Source organism: Lissotriton helveticus, chromosome 5_1 (assembly GCF_964261635.1).
Source record: "Lissotriton helveticus chromosome 5_1, aLisHel1.1, whole genome shotgun sequence".
In the NCBI taxonomy this organism is placed as follows: Eukaryota; Metazoa; Chordata; class Amphibia; order Caudata; family Salamandridae; genus Lissotriton; species Lissotriton helveticus.
Window position 1 is genome coordinate 881,535,735 of NC_136065.1, and position 25,607 is coordinate 881,561,341.

Here is a 25,607-nt window from a genome sequence, read left to right on the forward strand (position 1 = left end):
GTGGAGGGAGTTACGGTGAGGCAGGGAGGCGGGGAGGGGGAGAAGCAGGGTGGAGCCCTCTCTACCTTGCCCCTCCCCCTCCCCGCCTCCCTGCCCCACCGTAACTCCCTCCACGGCCCGCGGCTGCTTATAAGTGTTGCTAACTCTTATTCATTTACAGCATGTTAACATACTGTCACCATTCGCTTTTTATGTACTAGTAACTATGCTGGTAATTTTGCTACTGATAATATGTGTACTTGTATTCTCCACCCTGCTTCTCCCCCTCCCCGCCTCCCTGCCTCACCGTAACTCCCTCCACGGCCCGCGGCTGCTTATAAGTGTTGCTAACTCTTATTCATTTACAGCATGTTAACATACTGTCACCATTCGCTTTTTATGTACTACTGACTATGCTGGTAATTTTGCTACTGATAATATGTGTACTTGTATAATCTAAGATACTACGCCTCAGAAGACGGCATTAGTAAATAAACATTTCAAATACACATGTGTTCTTCTTAACTCCATGTTCTGGTTTCTAAGAAATATATAACGACCGACTGTTCATGAGTTCCACGTATCCTGAGGTACTATAAGTTCATATTCTGGATTGTCTAAACATTGAGAGTTTGTTATATCCAATGTGACACTGTACCTAGCTTGCTAAGGAGTTTTTGATTACTAACGTGAGTTTTGGGACACCCTAATTCGCCGAGGTTCCAATCCTCTGTCCACAGTTCTGTGTGAGAACAGAAACCCTGCGACAGGGGCACCCCCGACCCTTGCTGGAGCTTCATCACACTTGCGATACAACTCCAGCAATGCGCCACCTTTACGGCACAGATACATCACGCATCTGTGCTGTTTTTGCCCCATGATGCGCCGCATTGTAAATGCAGCACACCATAGGTGACGGAACAGCGGCACAGAATGACTAACACATCCCTGGTGATGCGCCAGTCATCATAAATGTATCCCTATGCTTCTTATCTTTTTAGAGATGAACCGCCATATGTATCATCAAAGTTTTTTGCATTTCCTAAATAGCGAACTTTAAGGAATAAATAGCGATTCTTTACCATTCCTAGTTTGCGATTAGCTATTTGCTAATTACAAATTACCCATTCATTTCCTTCATTTCCATAGGGCGGTTGGACTCACTTTTAGCTCGAACGGCTGAATGGATTTGCACGAAACTTGGCAAAATTGTAGGGACTGGTAGCCCGATGTGCCTTTGCTATGTCTCAAGATATATGCTCCAGTGGTTTTTACGAAAATTAACTTTGAAAAATATATATTGGGCTACATTGGCCTATATATATGTTGGAGCCCAAATGTAGCCCAATGTAGCCCAATGAAGCCCAATGTAGCCCAATGTAGCCCAAAGATGGCCGCCAGACACACAAAAAAACAAATGTAGCCCAAATATCAGCCAGATGTAGCCCAACTATAGCCCAGTGACAGAATGACCAATCCGCTTCGCAAACCTCCGTTACGCGAGGCGGAGCGCTGTTACAGATATATATCTTTTTTTGAACGTTAATTTCTCAAAATCCACTGGAGCACATATATTGAGACCTAGCAAAGGCACATCGGGCTACCAGTCCCTACAATTTTGCCAAGTTTCGTGCAAATCCATTCAGCCGTTCGATTATTATTATTATTTTTTTTTTTTGCCCCGCGGGGCCCTTTTAAAACCTCCACATCAAACCTAGGGGGGCAGCGAGGATCTACTATTCCCCCTTATGGTCATTTGCCCCTTCGCTTTGGCCTCCTCTTGTCTCTCGATCCTACCGAGAGACAAGATGGCGGCCGCTACGGACTGTTTGGAATGTTGACAGACGCCAGAGAACCAATCAGCTTCGCTTCACAAAGCTCCGTTGCGCGAAAAGTACGCGTCCTGGGCCGCTGCCCGGTCCGCTGTTACAGATATATATCTTTTTTTAAACGTTAATTTCTCAAAATCCACTGGAGCACATATATTGAGACCTACAAAAGGCACATCGGGCTACCAGTCCCTACAATTTTGCCAAGTTTCGTGCAAATCCATTTAGCCGTTCGGGCTAAAAGTGAGGCCAACCGCCCTATGGAAAACTCAATGTTAAAAACACGTTTTGGGACCCCCCTTTTTTCTCGGCCCCCACTGGACGACCCCCCCCCAAATTTTCAAGGGCTGCTCAGAAACAAAATGTGCCATTTTCCTGAAAATTTCAGCCAATTCCGTCCACAAACGCCAAAGTTATTAGACATAGAATTTTCAAAAAACCCATAGAGAAAAAATCCTAACTATATATACCTACTGGCGACCGCCAGTAGGTAATATGTGTATATATATATATATATATATATATATATAAATATATATATATATATATTACCTACTCGAGGTCCCAGTAGGTAGTTATAGTTCGGACCTATTTTCCATAGGAAATCCTCAACATTCTATTTGGAATAACTTTGGCACCGGTTGAAAAATATTTGCAAAATTTTAAAAAACTAACGGTCAGCTCCAGTCCGCTCCTATCCTGAAAGTTTCACTGTGATTAGTGAAGCAGGGGCTGAGAAAAAAGGGGGGGCCCAAAACGTGTTTTCCCATGCAATTTCCCTTAGGTCCTTTAGCCACAGCTACAGCCCGAACTGCTGAACAGAATTACACCAAATTTGGCAAAGATGTAGTCCTAGGTTCAGACTTGTGCCTTTTGCTTAAATGGTGTCAATCTGTTCAGTAGTTCCTGAACAAATTACAGTTAAAAGCATTTATATATCAATGGGCGCGGCCGATCCGCAGACTATGAGCGCACTGTGAGTGTAATAAGCCACGAGGATCTTAACCCCGTGGGGATAAAATGGTGGGGGGAGGGGTCCAAGGTCCCCAAATCCGCAGGGGCAACCCCCCCTCTGGGCTTTAAGTTTTGTGGGAGGGGGACTGTGTGGCCCCCCTCCTGGAGCACTCGAGGGCCCTGTCACCCCCCGGGGCTACAAAAAAATGGTTGGGGGGCTGCTGCAAGGTCTCCAAAGGCCTGGGGATCACCACTCCCCGGGGCTTTATGTATTGTGGGAGGGCCAGTTCCTGCAGTGTCCCGGGGTGTCCATCCCGCCCTCCCATAGCAAGGAAATCTGTTCTCTCTTTCAAAATCTAAATCAGATTGCTTTTTCAAATGGGGAGCTGCATGCTAGCAGTTCCCCATGTGGAAAAGCAATGCCGACTCCCAAACGCATAGAAGTTGTGCACCATAGGCACTGGAGCCGTGCACCCTACAGATTATGAGTCGTGCATCAAGCACGTGCACACCAGGGGGCCGCACTGAGTGCTGCGTTGGGTGTGCGACTTCTAATTTTACTGTAAAAAAATAGCCCCTATCAGTAATTTCTAATATCCCTGGGGATCCTATCCGGGTCTTATAAAAAATGTTGGGGACCGTGGGGGGAGCCACAATGCCCTCACGGTCCTGCCGGCTCCCCACGTCCTTCGGGAGCCGGCATTGCTTTTCCACATGGGGAGATGCTAACTTGCATTTTGAAAAGCAATCTGGTTTGGATGTTGAAAGTGAAAACAGATTTCACTGCTCTGTCTTTCAAAATCCAAACCAAGGGGCTGATTAGGATGGACGCAGGTCCGTCCGCCACCCCCAAGGTGGAGGGACCGTCCGCAGGGGCAGCGGCGGTCCCTCCGGTGCAATTAGGATCTGACCGCCACCCTGGCGGTCACATCCCGTATCTTTAACCTTGCGGCGGGTGCAAGGTTAAAAATGCAGGCCCCCAGATGCAAAGGACCACATGCTTTTCCACGGCGGAAAAACCGCCGCGGAAAAGCATGTCTGAACATGCATCCTAATATGGCTGGCGGTGTCTGATAGACACTGCCACCATATTAGAGCTTTTCCGCCACGGTCGGAAGGCAACCGCGGCGGAAAAGCGGCGGAGGGTCTTCCCGTCCACCGATGACCCCCCAGCCATCCAAATCTGGCGGGGGGACTTTGAAGGCACCGCAGTGGTGAATCCGCATCCTCCGGGCCAGTGGTGGCTTCCGCCGGCCCGGAGGATGCGGATTCACCGCAATCCTAATCGGCCCCCAAGTTTGCTATGGGAGGGGCAGGAGCAACGAGACTCCCGCCCTCTCATAGCAAACAGCAGTGTCCCGGGGGTAGGCCCCCAGGATACTGCAGGAGCCGGCCCTGGGCGCGGCGTTCCCCATGGCCCTCTAGGGCTCCAGGCGGAGGGCCACGCAGCCTGCCTCCCACAATACACAAATCCCGGGGGTGGTGGTCCCCGGGGCTTGAGGGGGGTTGTTGAGGCCCACACACTTCTAATTTTGCAGGGGGGCCTTGGACACAAAAGTGGTGCAAGGGGGTTGTAATTCTGGTACGCAGTGTTTTGTTTTACTTTGCTTTCCTTTCTGTCATGTAGAGGATCCTGGGTAAGTATAACGGTTTCTGTACAGCCAGTACATTTCAACCCTACCCCAATCTGCTTACTGCCTGTTACCATAGTAACAGTTCATGGAACATTTAAGTGAGCACAGAGGTTAGAAGTTCACCACACAATGTTGCTAATCGATACAGTTACGGTGCTGGAGTTTTAAAGGTTTTCCATAGGAACCGTTAGTCGTAGCTATAGACTGTGGTAAAGAGCTGGTAAAGAGTTAGCCTCAGTATTATACTTCTAGTTATAAATAACATTTCTATTTTTAAATGTTTTATAACTATTTGATTATCACACTAAATAATAGTGAAATGTTGTCAGAAAAAGAAGACGTATATACTATTTTAAATTAATTTTTATTAAAACAACAATAAATAACTGGAAACGTAACTTAAAGATAACAATGTAATAAATAACTAGAAACATAACTTAAAAATAAATTAAACAAAATGTGATATGGACTCTAATAGAAGTAGGGTAGGTAATCTGCAAAACAAAAATGAAAATAAGTATTCAAAATTAGATCACTGTGACTAAATGAGGTCAAACATTACAAGTTAAGGTAATACTTGGCGATATTTTCTAATTTGCCCATCTGCAGTGTGCCTGATACATTCCACCTCTCTTATAGACTCTTGTTCAAGAGGTGTCTGTACGGAAGTGCCTACTGCATCAGATTTAAAGTATGGATCAACAGGTCTTTAAAATGATTCAGAGATGAGACAGAATTAGGTGAGAGATCAATTCATTATGCAGGACAATATTTTTTGGGGCTTATTTACAAGCCCCTTGCGCCACTTTTGCGTTACTTTTCCCATGTTAAAAGTGACGCAAAAGTGGCGCAAGGGGCTTGTAAATAAGCCCTTTTATTTCTAACGCATTTAATCGGAGGCATTGTATATTTAGGACGTTCCGCTTACCTTGTGTAAACACTGTGAGCAACAGAGTTCACAACATGAACTCAGCTTTGGTTGTACACGGCAGAGTGGACAGCAGCATCCATAACTTTAAAAAAGAAAGAGAAATGATGTGAGAGAGAGTGAGAGAGAGAAAGAGAGGAAAAATCTACATTAAAACGTGAGAAAGAGAAAGTTATAGATGGAGCAGGTAATACTGGAGAAAATCTTTGTAGCTCACCTTTTGCCTTCATTTTGTATCCAAGTACGTGCTGGTTCGTAGTGCACCCTCCAGTTTAGCGATCTGAAAGATGGTATATAGAGTTAGTAATAGCATAGTACATACAACTGCACAAGTATATTTTTGGATAATTTATTTGTACACTCAGGATAATGTATTTCATCAACTTCCACTATAAGGAGGTGTCTGTGCGCTGTTTTTCTTCCAAAGTACTATATCCCATGCACTCCCACTGCATAGCGGTGAGTTCTCAATATTGCGTATCTAGACTATTGTACCCCATTGACTTGCAGAGTCGGGAGTTGAGTGCTTTTTCTTGCGAACTCAGAGGCACTTATACAAGCTCCTTGTGCCACTTTTCCCATGTTAAAAGTGACACAAAAGTGGCGCAAGGGGCTTGTAAATCTGTTGCTCAGACTGTTGTAACCTATCTATTCTCACCGCTCAGAGGTAATTGTACATTCCTCCACAGTGAAGCTGCTGCACACTACCCTCTCTCTTCTTTCACAGATGACTTGTTGTTGTTTCGGAAACAAGCTTCTTTGCTCACCCTGTACCATTGGCGTGATTCAAAGAGGGTGCACCACGTGTCGAAGCAGCTTTCTCAGACTTTGCTACGATGGCCAAGCATCATCGCAGAATCCACGAATGTGGAGCTTTGGAGGTGTTTGGGGGGGATGACGCCAGTTTGTGAAACACAACCTGTAAGATAAAAAGTAAGATAAGATTGTGCGTCATTTGTTTATGAAAGGAGAGTGGAAGTGAGAGAGTGACTGAAAATAATATTCGCAGCTCACCTTCCAGTCACTGGTGTGTTTTTCACCACGTGCCGGGACATAATGCACCCTGAAGCTCTACATCTAAAAGATAGTAAAAGAAAGATGTTATGATTGGTATTTGTTAACATCTTAATGTGGAGTAGAATTACATCGCCCTTCCACTACCTTCCCTCCCGCATTTAAAAACAACTATTTGTACAGTTTATATACCGGACATTTGACCGATTATAAAAATGTTCCGGTTATTGGAAAAAAAAGATATAAATGCAATAAGATACGGTATATAGGACTGCGTACGCTTAAATCGCTGGGTTGCTTTTTTGTATCCAGTTTGCTGCACCCTATCAACTCCCTCCGATGCGCACCCAGGCCTCACTGCTCACCTTTTCGTGGGCAGAACACCTTCTACATCATGCAGTCCCGCTCTGCCACCAAGAAACCTGATATATGGTGCTGAGTCTTGATATCGGTATGGCTAAAGACATACTCGTGCTCCCATCATCATTGCAGGTTCCTCACCCACTCAGTCCTTTCCGATACCACTAACTCAATGACCAAAGAGGCCACGCAAGTAGTGGTGGGAACTTGTACTCGGTGGTTTGGGCCTACATGAGGTATTCGAAGCACCAGGACGGACCATCACAGCGCTTGGGATGATAGCAACTCTAAAATGGCGTAGACCACGGGCGCGCTGTCTTTTTTATTGGTAGGGTCATGTGTGTAGTGACACATGTGCTGGATAGGTGTGGTGTGGGTGTATCCCAGCCATGAGGGAGTGTGTGTGTGTTGTTCTGACAACTAGTCCTGGAAGTAAGAAATCAGTACAGAGGGCGGTCTCAAAATTGAATAACTATATGAAAGATAAGGGATTAAAAGTTAATACCACTAAAACATTCACTATGGCTTGTGGGCATGCACTGCATAACTTTGCGGCAAAACTTGGGGGTAGACCTGTTAAGGAACTGATTTTAATATATCAGGCCAAGGGTATATCTACGGCCACTTACGGATCAGGTATTTGGGGTATCAAAAACATAACATCTATTCAATTAATTGAAAATCATTACCTCAGATATTTGCTGGGAGTTCCTAAATCCTCTCCAAATTACCTTATTCATATTGAATTGGGTCTACCCTTTATTACTGATACCATAAAGATTGCGCCTATCCTCTTATGGCACAAGGTCTGGGCCACCCCGGAGACAGCATTTAACCACAAAATAATCACTGACTGTCTTACCCTAGATGGTGTTAGGAATATTAAATGGCTGTCTTGTGTGAAAACTTTGATGACCGAGATTGGCCATCCTGAGTTTTATTCCAGACCGGCCAGCATGGAAGTGATTGCTAGGAAATTACTGAAACAACTGGCTATGGATCATCTAGCTAATAAAAGATGGTCCACAGAAAAACTTAAAAACTCAGTCTTGGCCTTTCAGGAAATCACTACTAACCCAGGGCCCCAATTGTACCTTGTAAGTGACTTAACCTGCTACTCGAGAATGCTACTGTCACGGTTCAGGTTTGGAACTTTTTTCCGTATAATTACCTTTCCAACCTGTAACAACTGGTTGAGAGAACTGCCCACTTGCCCTTGTGATGACTTATCTCCCCAATCAAACTTACACTGTATTTTATTTTGTAAATTTAATGTTGTTCCACGGAGGATTATTTTGAAACCCATCCTCAAAGCATGGGGCCACCGATCATGCAGAATAGCTTATGTTAGACTGCAACAGTTAGAAAATGATACTGGTGCACATGCTATATATAGCTTTTTAAAATTACAGGTTAAGTTTAGAAACTCCATGTAAAGAATTGCATTTTTGCACATATCAGTATTTTAGAAATTTTTAACAACCTGTTTTTATTAACTTGAAATTGCACTGATTCTTATAATTATTTTTTAAACGTATTGTACTTAATTGGCATTTTCGGACTGTATGTTTAAACTTGTATGCTTTTATGTATTCACTTTGAAATACGAATAAAGCTTTTTGATTTGATTTCAGTGCAATGGAAATCTGGGCAATGTTTCTTTTTTTTTTTTTTACTTGTAGCGTAAGTGGAGTGGCCTGGCCTGACGTATGCCAGTGCTGCGCGAGGCTCTGAACCATGATTCCGGAGCTATGGGCGTGGTTCCTTCGTGAGCTATTTGTGAAATCAAGTGATTCGGGTGTCCGTTTTATAGTGCTGACGTCACCCGGGTCTTAAACGCAAATGTGTCATTATATCTGTAAAGTGCCACAACATGGCCAACATGGAAGGTACGGGGTATCACTGACTCTATATTCATTCATAGTTGCACACATAAAAGATGGTGCACATGACGCATTTCTGCGATTATAAATGTTTGTTGTACATTCAGTGGAGTGTTGTAGCTGTAGTAATACAGGGCTGTGAAAGGTTTAAGCAGCATTTTTGGTACATGAAGTGCAGCTAATAGATATGTGATTATTCGGGTATACTGTTGAACTTGGTGAGTAAATCAGTGTTCGATCCTCGGAGTTGCGTTCTTATCCTGTTATTGTAGAGAAATTATGTAATCTACGCGTGCCTGAAAATGTACTGTAAATACAGTGCTCATGTAAATTGCTGATATACTTTTGGGTTGATTTGCGCTATATAAATATGCTAAAAAAAAATACAAAAAGGAAGAATACCCAACATTTACTGTTAGAGGTAAGATGGTTGTATATGCTATTTATGTCACAATATAATGTGGTAGGGCGCAGGAGCAGCATTTTCCAAACGTAATAAATACACAGACACAGATAGATAGTTGAAGTGTGACGGGCATATGTGCTCGATTCCATTTTATTACGTTGCTGTTGGTAACAAGTAGAATAGTAATTATGATATCATACTTAGATATTCAATCGTAAATGGTTTATGATTTCTGCTGTACAAAGGTAAGAGCACTAAATGTAAAAAAATACACAGAAGATTCCATCGTAAAGTGTTCATGAGTTGTGGTGCACTAAGGTAGGGTCGGTTTGTGTGGACCTGCGATGATGTGTGGTTCAAGTTAGACCGCTCTGCTAACAATGTCTTTTGCTACTGAATTTTGCCTTAATAACGTGGCGATTATTTATGGTGCACTGAGTTAGTGGTACGTCTGGTAGTCAGCTTGTTGCCTACTGGACTGCCTAATCTGTAATCACGATTGAAATAAAAGCTAAAACATGTATGGAATACATTGCCGAAATGTGTATGTTGCAGGGACATTATAGTTCAAGTTATAACCTGTGCTGTCTGCAGTATAGATTGCCATTGACCATGCCTTTGCATTTGCAGCGTGAATTTTGTTTTTCAACTAACCCTAGAACTGATATAAAAGACATTTTTGAAAGAAGGCTACTAAAGGGATTTTGTATAGGGTTTGATAGACGTTTTATTTAGTTTGGTACTGCACTCTGCAAATAATGAATAAAGAGTCAGTTGAATTCTGCCTGAATATGCCCACGTGGCGATGAATTTTGGTGCACAGAGTTAGTAGTACCTTTGGGACTGAGCGTGTACGTAACCTGCGATGATGCATGGTCCGGACAGTAATGTTTTTTGACTACTTAATTTTGCCTTAATAAGGGCACGTGGTGATTATTTATGGTACGTCTGGTGCTCAGCGTGTGCTCACCCTGCGATGATGAGCAGTCTGTACTCAAAGCATTGACTGTTGCATACTGTACTGCATGAACTTTGAGGGGGAAAAAAACTACCATCAATGGTTATCAATTGCTCTGCAAACTAGGTCTACTGATTGCTCCCCATAACAAATTAAACAATTGCATTTCACCCAGTGCATTCTAACTTTCTCAAAATGGGGACGCATGTCTGGTGGCGATATTGAAGGTGATGCCCCAGAGGTACTTGTTCACAGGAAGCTGGGATTAAAGATGTTTGCGCATACTGGCAGTGCCAAAGGAGTATTTTTTGTCTGTGCCTTAAATAAATGAAGGCAAAATTCCCTACTGTCTGTAGTGTAGATAGAAAGCTGAATTCAAGTTATGAATACTTCTGTCCGCAGTGTACAGCAAAGCCACTAGTCAGCACAGTTATAGAAGAATGCTTTTTTTCACTTATTCAAACAAAATGTAAATACATACAATATAATTGTCTCTGCATTAAGTAAATCTAGGCTGAATTCCCTACTGTCTATGGTGTACTTGGAAAGCTGTATTCAAGTTGTAAACCCTGCTGTCCGCAGTGTAGATCTTAGGGTGGAGTGCATCATCTGTAATCATGATTGAAGTGGAAGATAGATCATGTATAGAATACATTATTAAAATATGTATGTTTCAGGGACATTTAAAAAGGACAGTATGTCTCACCGTGACATAAAACTGTTCACTCTTCTTTGCGATGATTTATGGTGCACTGAGTTAGTACAATCTTTGGCACTGAGCTTGTACGTATCCTGCAATAATGCATAGTGCAGTGAGGCTGCACTGGGAGCAATGTTTTTTGCCTAGTGAATTTTGTCTTAATAAGGCTACGGGGAGATGACTTGTGCTGCAGTGTATTACTGGTACCAAAAGAACTCAGCGTGTGCGCACTCTGCGATGGTTCATGGTTCGGGTGGGTCTCAGCGGTATAATGTGTCTTGTCTACTGGAATGCGTCATGTACAATGTCCACTGGAATGTGTCATGTACAATCGCCAATCTACCTGAATCGTGAGGCCTCACAATGTAGATCGAAGGCAGTAGTGATCACTGACATGAAGACATTTTTTTTGTCGTATCTTTTAACAAACTCTGAGGACATAAAGTACAAGTAACTCTACATTAAAATAAACAAGTCTAAATTTAATGCTGTTCGTAGTATATGTTGAAAGCTGAATTCAATATGTGAACCCTGTTGTCCGTACAATAGATCGAAGGCATAAGTATCGACAAATGATTTTTGTCACTTATTTTAACAAAATCAGAACACATACAGTACAATTGTTTCTGCATTAAATAAATCAAGGTTGAATTCCCTACTGTTGATTTCAAGTTGTGAAACCTGCTGTCCGCATTGTAAATTGAAGGCAGTAGTTGACACAAACATTGAGGAATACTTTTTTGTCACTGTTAACAAAATCTGAGGACACAGTACAATTGTCTCTTTCCTAAATAAATCAAGAATGAATTTAATGTTGTCTGTAGTGCTGATGCGCTTCTGGTATCAAATAGTGAACTCTGTTGATCGTGTACATTTGAAAACACTACTCAGTACACTCATTGAGGAATGTTTTTTGTGGCATCCTTTAACAAAATTGTCTCTGACTTACATAAATCAAGGATAACTTGAATGCTGTCCGTAGTGTAGATGAAAAGCTGAATTCAAGTTGTGAACCCTGCTGTTCGCAATGTACATCTTAGGTTGCACTGCATTATCTGTAATGTACTTCATATATTGACTGTTGCATACAGGACTCATGAACTGGTATCAAGTGGTGAACTCTGTTGATTGTAGTGTACATTTGAAGGCAGTACTCAGTACAGTCATTGAGGAATGTTTTTTGTTGCATCATTTAACGAAATTGTCTCTGCCTTATATAAATCAAGGCTAACTTGAATGCTCTCTGTAGTGTAGATGGAAAGCTGAATTCAAGTTGTGAACCCTGTTGTACGCAGTGTGGATTGAAGGCAGTAGTTGACACAGACATCGAGGAATGCTTTTTTTTCACTTATGTAAACAAAATCTGAAGACATATAGTACAATTGTCTCTGCATTAAATAAATGAAGGCTGAATTTCCTACTGATCATAGTTTAACAAAATATGAGGTCAAGACTTAATTCAATGTTGTCTGTAGTGCTTCTGCACCACTGATATCAGGTTGTAAACTCTACTGACCGCACCGTAGATCAAAGGCAGAAGTCTTTTAGTCTCCTCATTTCCTCTCTTGCGAAGTTTCTTGGATATTTCGTCTGAAGATGTCTCCTCATACTTGCTGTTCCACAAGACTATTTTTTTGTAGGGTCACCCCTGCACATCACTGCCTTGCAGATTTTGCAAGTGACTTTGGTAGCATTAACCTTCTTCTGCCTCGAAGGAAAAGTAAAAAACTTCCAGACAATTGATGTATACTTCTCTGGAGGGGGCGGTTGAGGCACAACTTCTTCATTTCCAGAGTGTTCTGAATCAGAAGATGCTTCATTAGTAGCCATTTCTCCAAGTTTGCCCTCACAATGTAGATCGAAGGCAGTTGTCAGCACAGATATCGATGAATGATTTTTGTGACTTATGTAAAAAAAATCTGAACACATACAGTAGATTTGTCTCTGTATTACATAAATCAAGGCTGAATTCCCTACTGTCCATAGTGTAGGTGGAAAGCTGAATTCAAGTTGTGAATCCTGCTGTCCGCAGTGTAGATTGAAGGCAGTTGTTGACACAGAAATGGATGAATGATTTTTGTCACTTATTTAAACAAAATCTGAAGACATATAGTACAATTGTCTCTGCATTAAATACATGGAGGCTGAATTTCCTACTGTTCATACTTAAACAAAATCTGAGGACATAGTACAATTATCTCTGCTTTAAATAAATCAAGACTGAATTCAATGTTTTCTGTAGTGCTGATACGCAACTGGTATCAAGTTGTGAATTCTACTGACCACAGTGTAGATTGAAGGCAGTACTCAGCACAGATACCGATGACAAATTTAAATCCAAAGCTGAATTCAAGTTGTGCTCCCTGATGTCCGCAGTGTAGATCAAAGACAGTAGTCGATACAGACATAAGTCTGCGGTGCTGTGGCCCTGAGTCCTCAATGGGCCTGTATTGAGGAGGCACGTGGTCATGGCGGGAGCCACGTGGAAGGGTGCGGACCTTCGCTGTGGCGCAGTCTCTTCTCTTTGTAGATGTGAATCACGCCCAAGGCGTAGCCTAATTATTTATCATCTTACATTGACGTTGTGTACGTTGGACCAGCCAACTCCAATTCTGTTTAATGTCTGAGATAATATGGTTGCATCCACTATTTAATACACTATACGTATCAATGGTATGTCTACACACGGAAACGTTTTTGGTTTGTATAGTGAATTGTGAATTGTGTATAGTATTTCACCGGTAGTGTTAGCATTGTGTACATTATTGTTGATGTTCGAGTTCTTTCCTTTATACATACTTGGTTGCCACATCTCTGTACATTGGGCTAGTGTGCTGTTGAGGGGATATATTATTTTGGAAAGGTCCATTGTCCTGTTTTGCGCTGACTCTGAGGTAATAGGGGGGACAGGTCTGGGGAGGTGGTTGTGGTGGCGGTGGCACTGGGTATTGTGATGTTGTTGGGTGTCGGAAGTGTATAATTAGAACCTCTATCACGTATTGCTCTTTAAATATGGGTGTGAGTTGGATGTAATTCACACAGTGCATATTCGACGTTCTTACAGTAGTTAAATGTAGATGTTAATTTTTTAGTGGTAAGTAGAACTATTGCCTAATTTTTTAGGTAGCATTGCAGATTTGGTTTCTTGTTGAAAATGTGGGGAAGTGGTCAACATTATAAGTAGGAGTTGTCATTTAAAAAACCTTTCAAATTCACTGAAAAGCCCATAGGTTTCAGGCATGTAATAGTTAGGTATTATCATTTAAAAAACCTTTGAAGTTCACGGAAAAATACGTAGGTTTCAAGCAGGTTATGGTTAGGAATTATCATTTAAAAAACCTGAGAAATTCATTGAAAAAACCATAGGTTTTAGGGATGTAATAGTTAGCTGGACATTTCACTCATACAAAACCATTGAAATTCCTCCGTTATAGTTAGTTGTACTAACTCTAAATCTCGCGCCCGCAATCCACTGGTGATGATGTCACATACTACATCATTTATGACATGGTCAGTGGCATCAGCTGATTGAGATGTCATCAGTGATGTCATCACTGATGTCACTGACCATGTCATGAATGATGTAATATGTGACATCATCAGCAGTGGATTGCGGGTGCGCGATATATAGTTAGTGCAACTAACTATATATGGAATTTCAATGGTTTTGTGTGAGAAAAATAAGGTTTTGTAAATGCTAATTCCTAACTATATATGGTCTATAACCTATGGTTTTTTCAGTGAATTTTCAAGGTTTTGTAAATGCTAATTCCTAACTATATATGGTCTATAACCTATGGTTTTTTCAGTGAATATATATATATATATATATACAAACATCAGGGACGGCGATGGGCACCTGCTTCGCACCCAGCTACGCGAACCTATTCGTGGGCTGGTGGGAGAAGCAGGTGCCCAGGAGCTGTAAAGTCGAGGAGCGAGAAGGGAAGGTAATATGCTGGCATCGCTACATCGATGATCTGTTCATCATATGGGATGGTGATAACGATACAGCATATGAATACATAAAATTATTGAACAACAATAGTGTGAACCTTCAATTCTCGGGTTCGGTTAGTCCGGTGGCAGCGGAGTATCTGGATCTGAGAATTTTTATTGAAGAAGGACATCTTCATACCTCCCTATTTAGGAAAGAAACTGCTGGCAATTCTACACTCTTTGCCAGCAGTAGTCACCCTCCCCAACTAATCAACAGTATCCCCTACGGGGAATTACTTAGGCTCCGTAGGAACTGTTCCAGAGATTCTGACTTCGAGGCGGCTGCCTCGGAGTGCGTATCCCGTTTTAAAACAAGGGGATACGGCGCAAAACTGCTGAAAAAGACCATACGGGGGAGACGTGGAGAGAAGAAATCCAGCAACAAAGGGAAATTTCGGTTGATCACCCCATATTCATCAGGGGCGAAAGACCTACGGATGATGCTCATAAAAAACTGGCCCATTCTGCTAACCGACAGTGTACTCAAGGAAGACCTACCTACACATCCACTTCTCACGTTTAGCAAAGCAAGATCCGTGGACGATATGTTAGTAACTAGCCACCTCGAGAAAGTAGCCCCTAAAGTTAACACCTTAAGAGAACAAAAGGGCTTTTACCCCTGCGGCCGCTGCAAAGCGTGCGCAGGTAGTAAACGGGTCCTGTCGTACACAATACCAGACACAGGGAGGAAAATGATAATCAATAAGTTTATCACCTGTAGTACGCAATACGCCGTCTACTGCTTACAGTTCCCGTGTGGCCTTCGCTACATTGGTAGTACCATCAAGGAGCTCAAGTTGAGAATACTTGAGCACCTTAGAGCTATAGAGAAGGCGGACCAGACCTATCCGGTGGCTCGCCACTTTGCTGAGGCCCATGGGCGGGATCGTAACAAACTGCAATATTTCGGTATCGACACCGTGCCCCCAAATGTGAGAGGGGGTGACCGCCTAAGACGACTAAGGAGGTCGGAATCTCGATATATTATAGACCTCTCTACCAAACAACCGAAAGGCCTCAATAGTGGGGAGGAGATGGCTTTCCATCTGGGGAAATAGGATATACGGCCCACAACACTGAATGTAGAACTCGAATATTGTTGAAACAGAATACTGCAATATGACTTTGCTTGGGCTGCAAAATATCTTTATTACTCTTCATTATTTTTAGTTAGGTCTTCTTTCTAGGTTCACTGTGATACGTGATAGTTTTGTGCGCATATATCTTCAATGCCTGATATCCGTCAAGCCAACTACAATTCTAATTAGATCGAGAGGATTCGATCTGCTTTTTAAGATCCGATCTTTCATAACTATGAACTTTGAAATGATGAATTTATGAGTGCAAAAGAATGAAAGTGATGTATTTTTAGCATTCGAAGACCATACACAAGTATAAAGGATTCATGTTGTATCCATATAAATTCAACTCTAAATGTGTTTATATATACGGTTGTTAATATATATGCATTTTACATATATGACTGTTTGAGAACGCTGCCATGATCTAATTTAGAGATTGTATCTAGTAGGATCTGTTAATAGAGCTGATTGTAAAAAGTGGCCGATAAGCCAAATTTTCTTCCGCCGTTGTACCAACTGCACTTTACATCCTTGTAAATAAGATGTGATTTATAAATTATGTTGGGCATGTCTATCATATATGATAAGGGACACCAGCCGATCCACGGCTTGATTTTTTGGTTCATTTCAAGAACTAGTGCTTATCATTTTCATCACTATCCTGAAAGGGAGCGGGTGCCCATTTATGGGATGTATTGTGTTGAATTGAAATGCTGATGGTGACATAATATTCTTAGGTCATTCAAAGATGGCGCTCCCTTTTGAAGGGTGTGATGATAGTCCTTTGTCTATGACCATGTCCACAATGAAATAGAAGCTTTATAAACATGTCGATACTGTTTTTGGTGTAAGACACACACTGACGAAGGCAGTACGCCGAAACGCGTCTGTGTGAGCCCCTTCCGCTTAATAAAATCAGCGTGATTGGCATCATTACCTCTCCGAGTGCTGTTTTGTCCTCTTGTGTATACTTGGAGGAATTGGAGCGTTATATATATATATATATACATATATATATATATATATAAATAAAAAAACGAATGTATGTCTGTCTGTCTGTTTGTCCTTTATGAATTACTACTCCATTCATCCGATCGCCATGAAACTTTTGGAAGTAGTTGAGTACACTCCCGCGAAGATTTCTGGCATATGTATTACTACACCATTCATCCGATCACCATGAAACATTGGGAAGTTGTTGAGTACACTCCCGCGAAGGTTTCTGGCATATGCATTACTACACCATTCATCCAATCGCCATTAAACTTTGGGAAGTTGTTGAGTACACTCCCGCGAAGGTTTCTGGCATAAAATTGTTTGAAATATCGGCCCCCCAGGGCCCTCATAATCTTTTGAATACTGATTTTTTCCATTTACGGAATACCAGGCAAAGCGACAACGTATAAGTCCATCAATACTGTGATGAATCAAGACGAAGTTGTCAATTACCCAACGGAATTCTTGAAAGCACTGGATTTGCCCGGTATGCCACCGCACATTTTAACATTGAAAATTGGCGTGCCGATCATTCTTCTCCGAAACATCAATCCACCACGACTTTGCAACAGTACCAGACTTTCGGTGAAAAAGATGATGAACAATGTCATCGTAGCTACAATTTTGAATGGGAAATTCAAGGGGGAAGATGTACTGTTGCCACGTATTCCAACTGTGATGAATCAAGACGTAGTTGTCAATTACCCAACGGAATTCTTGAATTCCCTGGATTTGCCAAGTATGCCACCGCATATTTTAACATTGAAAATTGGCGTGCCGATTGTGGTACCACAGAAAATTCTGGACCCGTGTCATAAACATTGTCGAATCATGACGATTTTGGTATCAGCAGACCGAGAATGACGAATATACTATATAGTGGCATTTTCGGCGTACTCGAATGGCTAGATCACCATTAAATCAGGTATTCCGTCCTGAACCCTCGGGTTCCATTTTGTGCATGGCAGCCATTTTGTGGTTGCCCTCACATAGGCTGATGACTAAGGTCAAAACGAGTCTTAAGGACACGTACACATTTGCTGACTTTTGTGTGACCTGGGCAAGCTGACTCCACTGCCTGAAGCCAAACCTGTTCGGCCAGTTCCTCTCCCAGTGGCCGATTGAGATTAGTATCAAGGCACAGCAAACCATAAACCTTTCATCACATCCAAACCACGCCAAATCTTACACACACCTGTCTCTTCTTTCTGTTTTATGACCTACTTTACGAGGAGGAGGTGCCCGATTTTATTAGGGGTCCATCCGATATCTGATGAAAATGTTGGGCCTTGCCGGGAAATTGGTTATGGGATGGACAAACTGAAAATGGGCTTGTCATCATGAATCTGCTTTTTCTTTGTTGTGAAAATATGTGAATGGTCAACTGTAAAATAAGGAATGTTTGCCTAAAGCATAATATTTTGTATAAAAAGGGATGGCTGGCTTTGTAAGTTGAGCAGTCTCCTGAGAATATACACCGTGTTGTACTCCTAGGATACCTGTTACTGGCTGCAGCCAATAAATTCGATCTTTGACTTCACCAAGAAGACTCTGTGTTTCTGTAGTCTGGGACAGGAAGGACTCGAAGTCTTAGGGTGTGTTCCCTGGCACCGCTGTGTTCTTAAAAACCCAGTACTTCACGATCATTCTTCTCCGAAACATCAATCCACCACGACTTTGCAACGGTACAAGACTTTCGGTGAAAAAGATGATGAACAATGTCATCGAAGCTACAATTTTGAATGGGAAATTCCAGGGGGAAGATGTACTGTTGCCACGTATCCCAATGATCCCAACAGATATGCCTTTTGAATTCAAACGTTTACAGTTTCCGGTGCGACTCGCTTTTGTAATGACCATCAACAAAGTACAAGGACAATCGCTGCAAGTGTGTGGACTAGATTTGGAGAATCTGTGCTTCTCACATGGACAACTGCATGTGGCCAGCTCACACGACGGAAAACCTTCTGATTTATTCGTGTACGTACCAGATGGAAAAACAAAAAATATCGTGTATCCACAAGCACTTGAATAAATAAATAGAATTAAAACAACACTTTGCAATGTTTTCCATATTAAAATGAATAAGTTTCAATAAAAATGACACAATGTAAATTGAATGTTATCATAATGAGTTTCCTTGAATTTCCTTTCTTATGAGATCGCAGCAACGTGCGACGGGTAAGCCAGTATATATATAAATATATATATATATATATATATATATATATATATATATATATATATATATATATATATATATATATATATATTTCTATATGATTTTAAAATTATAAAATACATTAAAATTAATAGTTTATTCATTGTTTTAAAGTAAATATGTATATATATATTGTTTATTATGTATGTGTGATTACTTTTTTTATTACGTTTATTTGTTACATTTCTTAACATCTATATTAAATCCACTTTATTTCTTTAGTTTTCTTATTTAATGTATTCAATATTTATTATTTTAATATTTGTATATATATATATATATATATATATATATATATATATATATATATATATATATATAAATATATATATATAGTTCCAAGAAAGTGCTCCGCGGGTTGCCGGAGGCCCCAAGGGAGGTGGTGTGTGCTCCGGTCGAACAAGCCGGAAATCAAAATCCAAGTCAGAATTACCACGAAAACCACACTCTCAGAAGCAGCCAAAGAATACATCAGCCAGGATAAGTCCAAGGGTGTTTAATCACTCGCTACATGTTTCGGCTTCTCACGAGCCTTGATCACGCAAGTGAACATCGTGTGCACAAAGTTTAAGTAACGTGAATAAACAGTGATAGAAAGGGGACTGCGGGAGGGGCAGACATGTTGGATAGATCACAGAATACAAGTGAGAGCTACACAAGACCTATACACCTTAACGTACAAAATAAGTAAATAAATGTACAATGTACAATTTCGGCGTTTTGCCTTATTTCTTCGCACTTGCACAGTTACGCGACCCCCTGTTATTTGAGGATGTTTCATTGGATAATCCTTGGGTCCGGTTTTATTGTATTTTGATTTATACTTAGGCGCGCTGAGTGAACACTATAATTTGTGTATCTGCATTTTGATATGAATTTCAATATCTTGTGCTTCTTGCCTTGTACATTTATTTACTTATTTTGTACGTTAAGGTGTATAGGTCTTGTGTAGCTCTCACTTGTATTCTGTGATCTATCCAACATGTCTGCCCCTCCCGCAGTCCCCTTTCTATCACTGTTTATTCACGTTACTTAAACTTTGTGCACACGATGTTCACTTGCGTGATCAAGGCTTGTGAGAAGCCGAAACATGTAGCGAGTGATTAAACACCCTTGGACTTATCCTGGCTGACGTATTCTTTGGCTGCTTCTGAGAGTGTGGTCTTCGTGGTAATTCTGACTTGGATATATATATATATATATATATATATATATATATATATATATATATATATATATCTATCGATATTTTGTTTTCAATATTGTTGTATTTACCTGTTTAGTATGGGGAGTCGATATTTTTGCATTCTATATTTTTTCATTGATACTTTTTGCTTCTATAATTTTTACATCAATATTCTGTCAGTGGAGCTCGCTTTTCAGCGTAAGCCTTTATTTTGCATTTGCCCGAGGTGTCAGTGACATGAATTTTGTCAGGTTCTATTGACCGACTGGTGGTCCATTGTGGTATCTTCATTCCAAGAGCTCTCCCAAACAGCAAGGTGGCAGGACTTTCTCCTAAAGCAGAATGAGGAATGTGATGGTTTGCACGGAGGGCTGGGTGTAAAGCTGACTTGAGGTTGATTCCTTCTAGTGCAACAAACTGAACCACCCTCTTGAAAGTACTCATAAACCGAACAACAGTGCCATTTGCCTGAGGTCAGAGATGTGTACTTTTCTGATGTTTCATGTTAGAATGATTAAGAAAGTCTTTGAACTCTCTGGTATTGAAGTGTGGACCATTGTCTGATTTGAGTTTGGAAGGAAGACCCCATGCTGCAAAAATGTCCACCAGCCTCTCGATAACTTTGTCATTTGTGGTTGATGATGTCTTCCACTGGAGGAAAACACTAGTACTCATCGACAACTACCATGATATGATGTCCATTATAGAGAGGTCCGAATAAGTCAACCGCAATCCTCTCCCAGGCTTGCTTAGGAAGATCAGACATGTTCAGAGGTGCAGAGTTGTTTTGGGAGACAGACAGTTGCACAGATGACAAGCTTTCAGCTCCCTTTCAACTCGTTCATCAAGGAACGTGAAACACACTCTATACTTGAGGGCTCTTTTAGTTGCAGCAATGCCACGATCTCCTTTGTGTGCCAGTTCAATAACATGTTGCATCAGGATTTCAGGGATATCTATTCTTCCCCTCTTAGTATGACACGATAATGTGGAACAGAAAGTTCTTTCCAGACATTCCTAAATGTCTGGTACTCAACATCAGCTGTAAGAGGTCGAGTATGACCAAGGATTGCGCGCAACTCCACTGGACATGCATCTACCACAGTCTCTTTATGCAATTTTGGATCAAAGTAAGCTATTTGAGTTGCATTTTCAATTGCGTCTATTATTCTCTTGAAACTTCTGTCACGTTCAGATGACCATTCAAACGGAACATCTCGCTTTGTTAGTTCTCTTAGAGTGGCACTCACAGTGACGAAATCATGAATGTACCTGGAACAGTAGCTGGCCATGCCTAAGAAGGATCGCAGCATGTTCACAGCTTCAGTGTGTCAATTAGACAACAATGCTTGTACATTTTCAGGGTCAGGAGTCATTCCCTATTCAGAGAAAATATGCCCATTTAAGTCTGTTTTTGTGAAATTCACACTTCTCTGCATTTAGTGTGAGGCCTGCATCTGCAAGCAGTGGCATACTTGTGTAAGTTTTTTATCAATTTCCTTTTGCGTAGCCTCAAAGACCAATATACATCACTGTTGTTAAAAGCATGCATGATTATTTGACGAATGACATCTTGAAAGATTTCTGCAGCTGACAACACACAAAACGGTGTCTCTTATATCTGAACAAACCAACATGAGTTGAAAAAGTAGTAATGTGCCTACAGTTATCTTCCATTTCAAGTTTATGGTAGCCTTTGCTCAAATCAAAGTGGGAGAAAACATTGTCGCCATTTAGTTGCATAATCAAGCCCAAAATATATCGTCCTGGATGTCTTTTTCTTTCAATTGCTTTGTTGGCCTATCACATCAACACAAATGCACACTGAACCTCTACTGTCCTTTTTTAGCACCACCACAATGGGTAAAACCCATGGCGTCGGACCAGTAGCGCGCTCAAAGATATCATGCTTTAACCGTGTTTCTAGTTCTTTCTTAACAGCTTCCTGTGAGTGAAAAGCAATTTGACGGCATAGCTGTACAACAGGGCGAATGTCTTCATTAATGTAGCTGCAGCTTCATTGTCTTAAGTTTCTCAAGTCCATGAAACAATGTTGGAATTGACTCACTATTTTAGAATGGACATTCAAGTTGGAGTTAATAGAGATCAGCCTCATGTCCGCAGCAGTATCAACACTTAATAAGCATTCACTCAATGACGTACCTTGGAGGGCATGAATTAATGCTTGCTCTGTCGTTTTCTTGTGTCACTTGGTTGCTACCAAGGATCCTTGACTCTGCAAGAAGCTGCCCAGGTGTACACCTTTGTTCTCGATGGCATGAGAAGTGGTATCGGCGATAGTTCTTTGTACATTTCTGCTGACATGATGTTTATCAATGCACCACTGTTGTATAATAAATGTTGTGGGACAACCATTCATCTTGAGCAAGATTTTAAAACAATGTCTAAATGAACTTCATTAATTTGAGTGGTAATTATTTTTAGATTTGTGTTCTTCTTTGCAAGCGGGCAATCCTACATGCCCACGTCGGTTTGTGACTGACATCCCCATCGCACATCCAACTTCCTCACTGTCACTCAATGATGACACAAATGCATCTTTGGAAGACTAATTTTATAATGATCGACTTCGTTTAATTTCTACTTGCCTTAGTTAATGTTGCCATTTGGCCTTGTGGAAGTGGTTGGAGTGCTTTTGGAACTATTTTGAGTCCATCTTCTGGCATCTCCATGGCGCATTTAGTTTCTATTTTGCTTTGCAAACCATTATGAAATGATTTTCATTTCTGCAGCCTTTCCATATCTCTCTGATGGCGGGACATTTAACTCCATCTGGAAAGGAGAATCCGCAGTGGAAACAATTTCTTTTTCTTCAGAACATCACTCTGAGGGCCTCTGCCTTTCATTTTTTTTACTTTTCATACTCAGTACTGATGCATGTTGGGTTGTTTCTGCTTCCATATCAGCAGCCTGTCGATAAGCATGTTCCCCCGCTCTTGCAGCCATTAGCACTTTCTCTAATTTTAACGTTTCTCACAGCATGCGTCATCAGAAGGAATCAGAGAGGCAACCATTGATAACTCCAAGATGCATGGCTTCTTTATAAGTGAATTCACTAAACTTGCAGTGCTATATGAGCATATCAAGTCTCTCAGCAAACTCATCCATCGCCTCACCAGGTTGTTGTCTTGCTAGTTTGAAAATGTACCTTTCATATTCGACATTCGGCATTGGATTGAACCTGGCTTCCAACTTCTTCTTGATTTGACGTTATAATACTTTCTGTACCTGGTTGTCTCTGCTTTAAGCATTTCTCTGTGCCTGGTGGTCTTTGGCTTTAGCGCTTTTGTGCACCTGACTGACGCTGCCATTGGTGCCTCTTCATACCTGGTTGTCACTGTCTTTAATGTTTCTGCTTTGTATTGGTGCTGGTTCTGTGTTATACTGTGGCCCAGTATCACTTCTCTCAGCCTTTTCGGGAGATTTTTGGCAGCCTAACTGACTGTGCTCGCCTTTAGGGCCTTCACCTTCTTCGAGGGCCTCTCAAAAGCTGGATTTGTGTTTTGATTCCACTCATGCCACCTTGTGGTGCACGTGGAAGCCATGAGCAATTTGCTGGACCACAAAAAACTCTCAGAGAGAGCTTCCTTGGATCGTTATGGTCACATATCACTTATCTCATTGCCAGTTGTAGCATCCTCCCCAGCTGGGAGGATTTAACAGACCATGCCACAAGGTGCTCTGGATTGTACTTCTTGATTCTTAAACATGCAATCGTGAACTAAATGTACTAAGTCACACACTTTATTAACCAAACCCAGCCACACCAACCAGATTATTTAATACTTGTAAGGAGTCTGCCAATGACCACTAGAAGCCTCATACACACAAATACGGGACACAACACACTCCATCTGCATGAGGTGTAACGTTAATAATGGTCTGCCTGACTCTAGCAGCTCATATTTTTGTCTTTTGTTGGGTAGTTGCACACTTTAGATGAAGCTGAAAGTTCAAAAGAAGAGCACAGTTGTGCTATCTCTCAACACATACTTCTATCTAAATGTTCCTTCTGTAAAACTACATTCTTTCATATATGTGTAATTAGCAGGACTAAAACAGGACCAAAGGTACTGTTTAAACCAAAAATGAGCCAGAAAAATAATTAATTTTGCTGATCTCATCAAGATGGTTAAACTTTAGCACATACTGTGTCCCTAATATTCAGGCAAGTGGGATGTTTTGCAGCTGTCATACAGAGGTTGGCTTCATTAGAACAGTTGGTGACAATTGTGTCATTGTTAATTCAGCTCAACGCCCACTCAAAATCTAAGATTTTCTGTGTCTTGCCGCAGCTGGTTGTTTTACAAGTCTATTGGGTCCCTGGTGTGAAGCCAACTGGACTCCAGAAAACCTCCAGGCAGAAGCCATTTCCCATCTGCAGCTGGAAGTATCCATGTTGCTGCTCCCATTATAGCAGGGAATGCATTGTGAATCAATTTTATGGTTCTATCTCAGCAGCCACTTCCCTCGAGCACTGGCACCCCTCCCATCACTATCGACTGTTTCGGATGATGCCAAGTCAGAATGGGAAACACAAAGTTAAAAAATTAAAGGTTTTCAATGGCCGATTTCTTTCATTTCAATGCAAATTGATGTGTTTTTCTAATTCTGTCCCGTGCTCTGGGACAGAACATTTTACAGGGCTGCAGTACTTGCTGATGTGTTGTGGATGCTTGAGATTGGAAAGTGTCGTTTATTGTGTTTGTGGATTCTCTAAAAAAGGTTTCCCTTCCTTTGATAATGTGAAGCATTTTATTTCACCAGGACTAGTATGAGGACCAAAAGAACCCTGGCAAGAATTAGTAAACCAACAACACATAGCTGGGAACTAGCAAACCTGTCCTATCTGGTTTCTGTCCCCCTTATGAAACGTTTTGAAACAATTAATGTAAAATATCGCAATTTACAGGCCAATTTTCCAAACCTATTGGGACAAGGCTATAGGTTTCTGAGTAGGGGTTACTGTATTACTCCAATGTACAACAAAACCCTTGAGCAGGGTCTCTCCAGTGTAGTGAATAAAGCGGGTGCCTGAGAGAAAACTATGAGTTTGATAAAAAGATATTCTTATCATTTATTGCAAGATGATTTTTTCTACTTCATCCAAACATTAGACTGAACGTAAAGATTTCTGTCAGATGTGAACAAAAAAATCAGCTGTCTGATGTGACAAATGGAAACTAATCATTATATGCATGTGCAAATAGCCGCCTTACCTTCATAACAAGCATTGTCAAAGCCAACAAACATGACTTGCATTTTGTCCTGAACAAAGAATTGAAAGCAACCTGTTGTAGAGAAAGAACTCTCCTCCCTCCCAAAATGAATGTTTTGTGTATACAATCCATTCTTGGAGATGAGTTAAATGTGGGATGATTTAAAACATGTATGCCAATGGAAGCCCTCCAAAAAAGGCAGAATGATACATTAAACAGCCAATAGAATGTGAGGAGA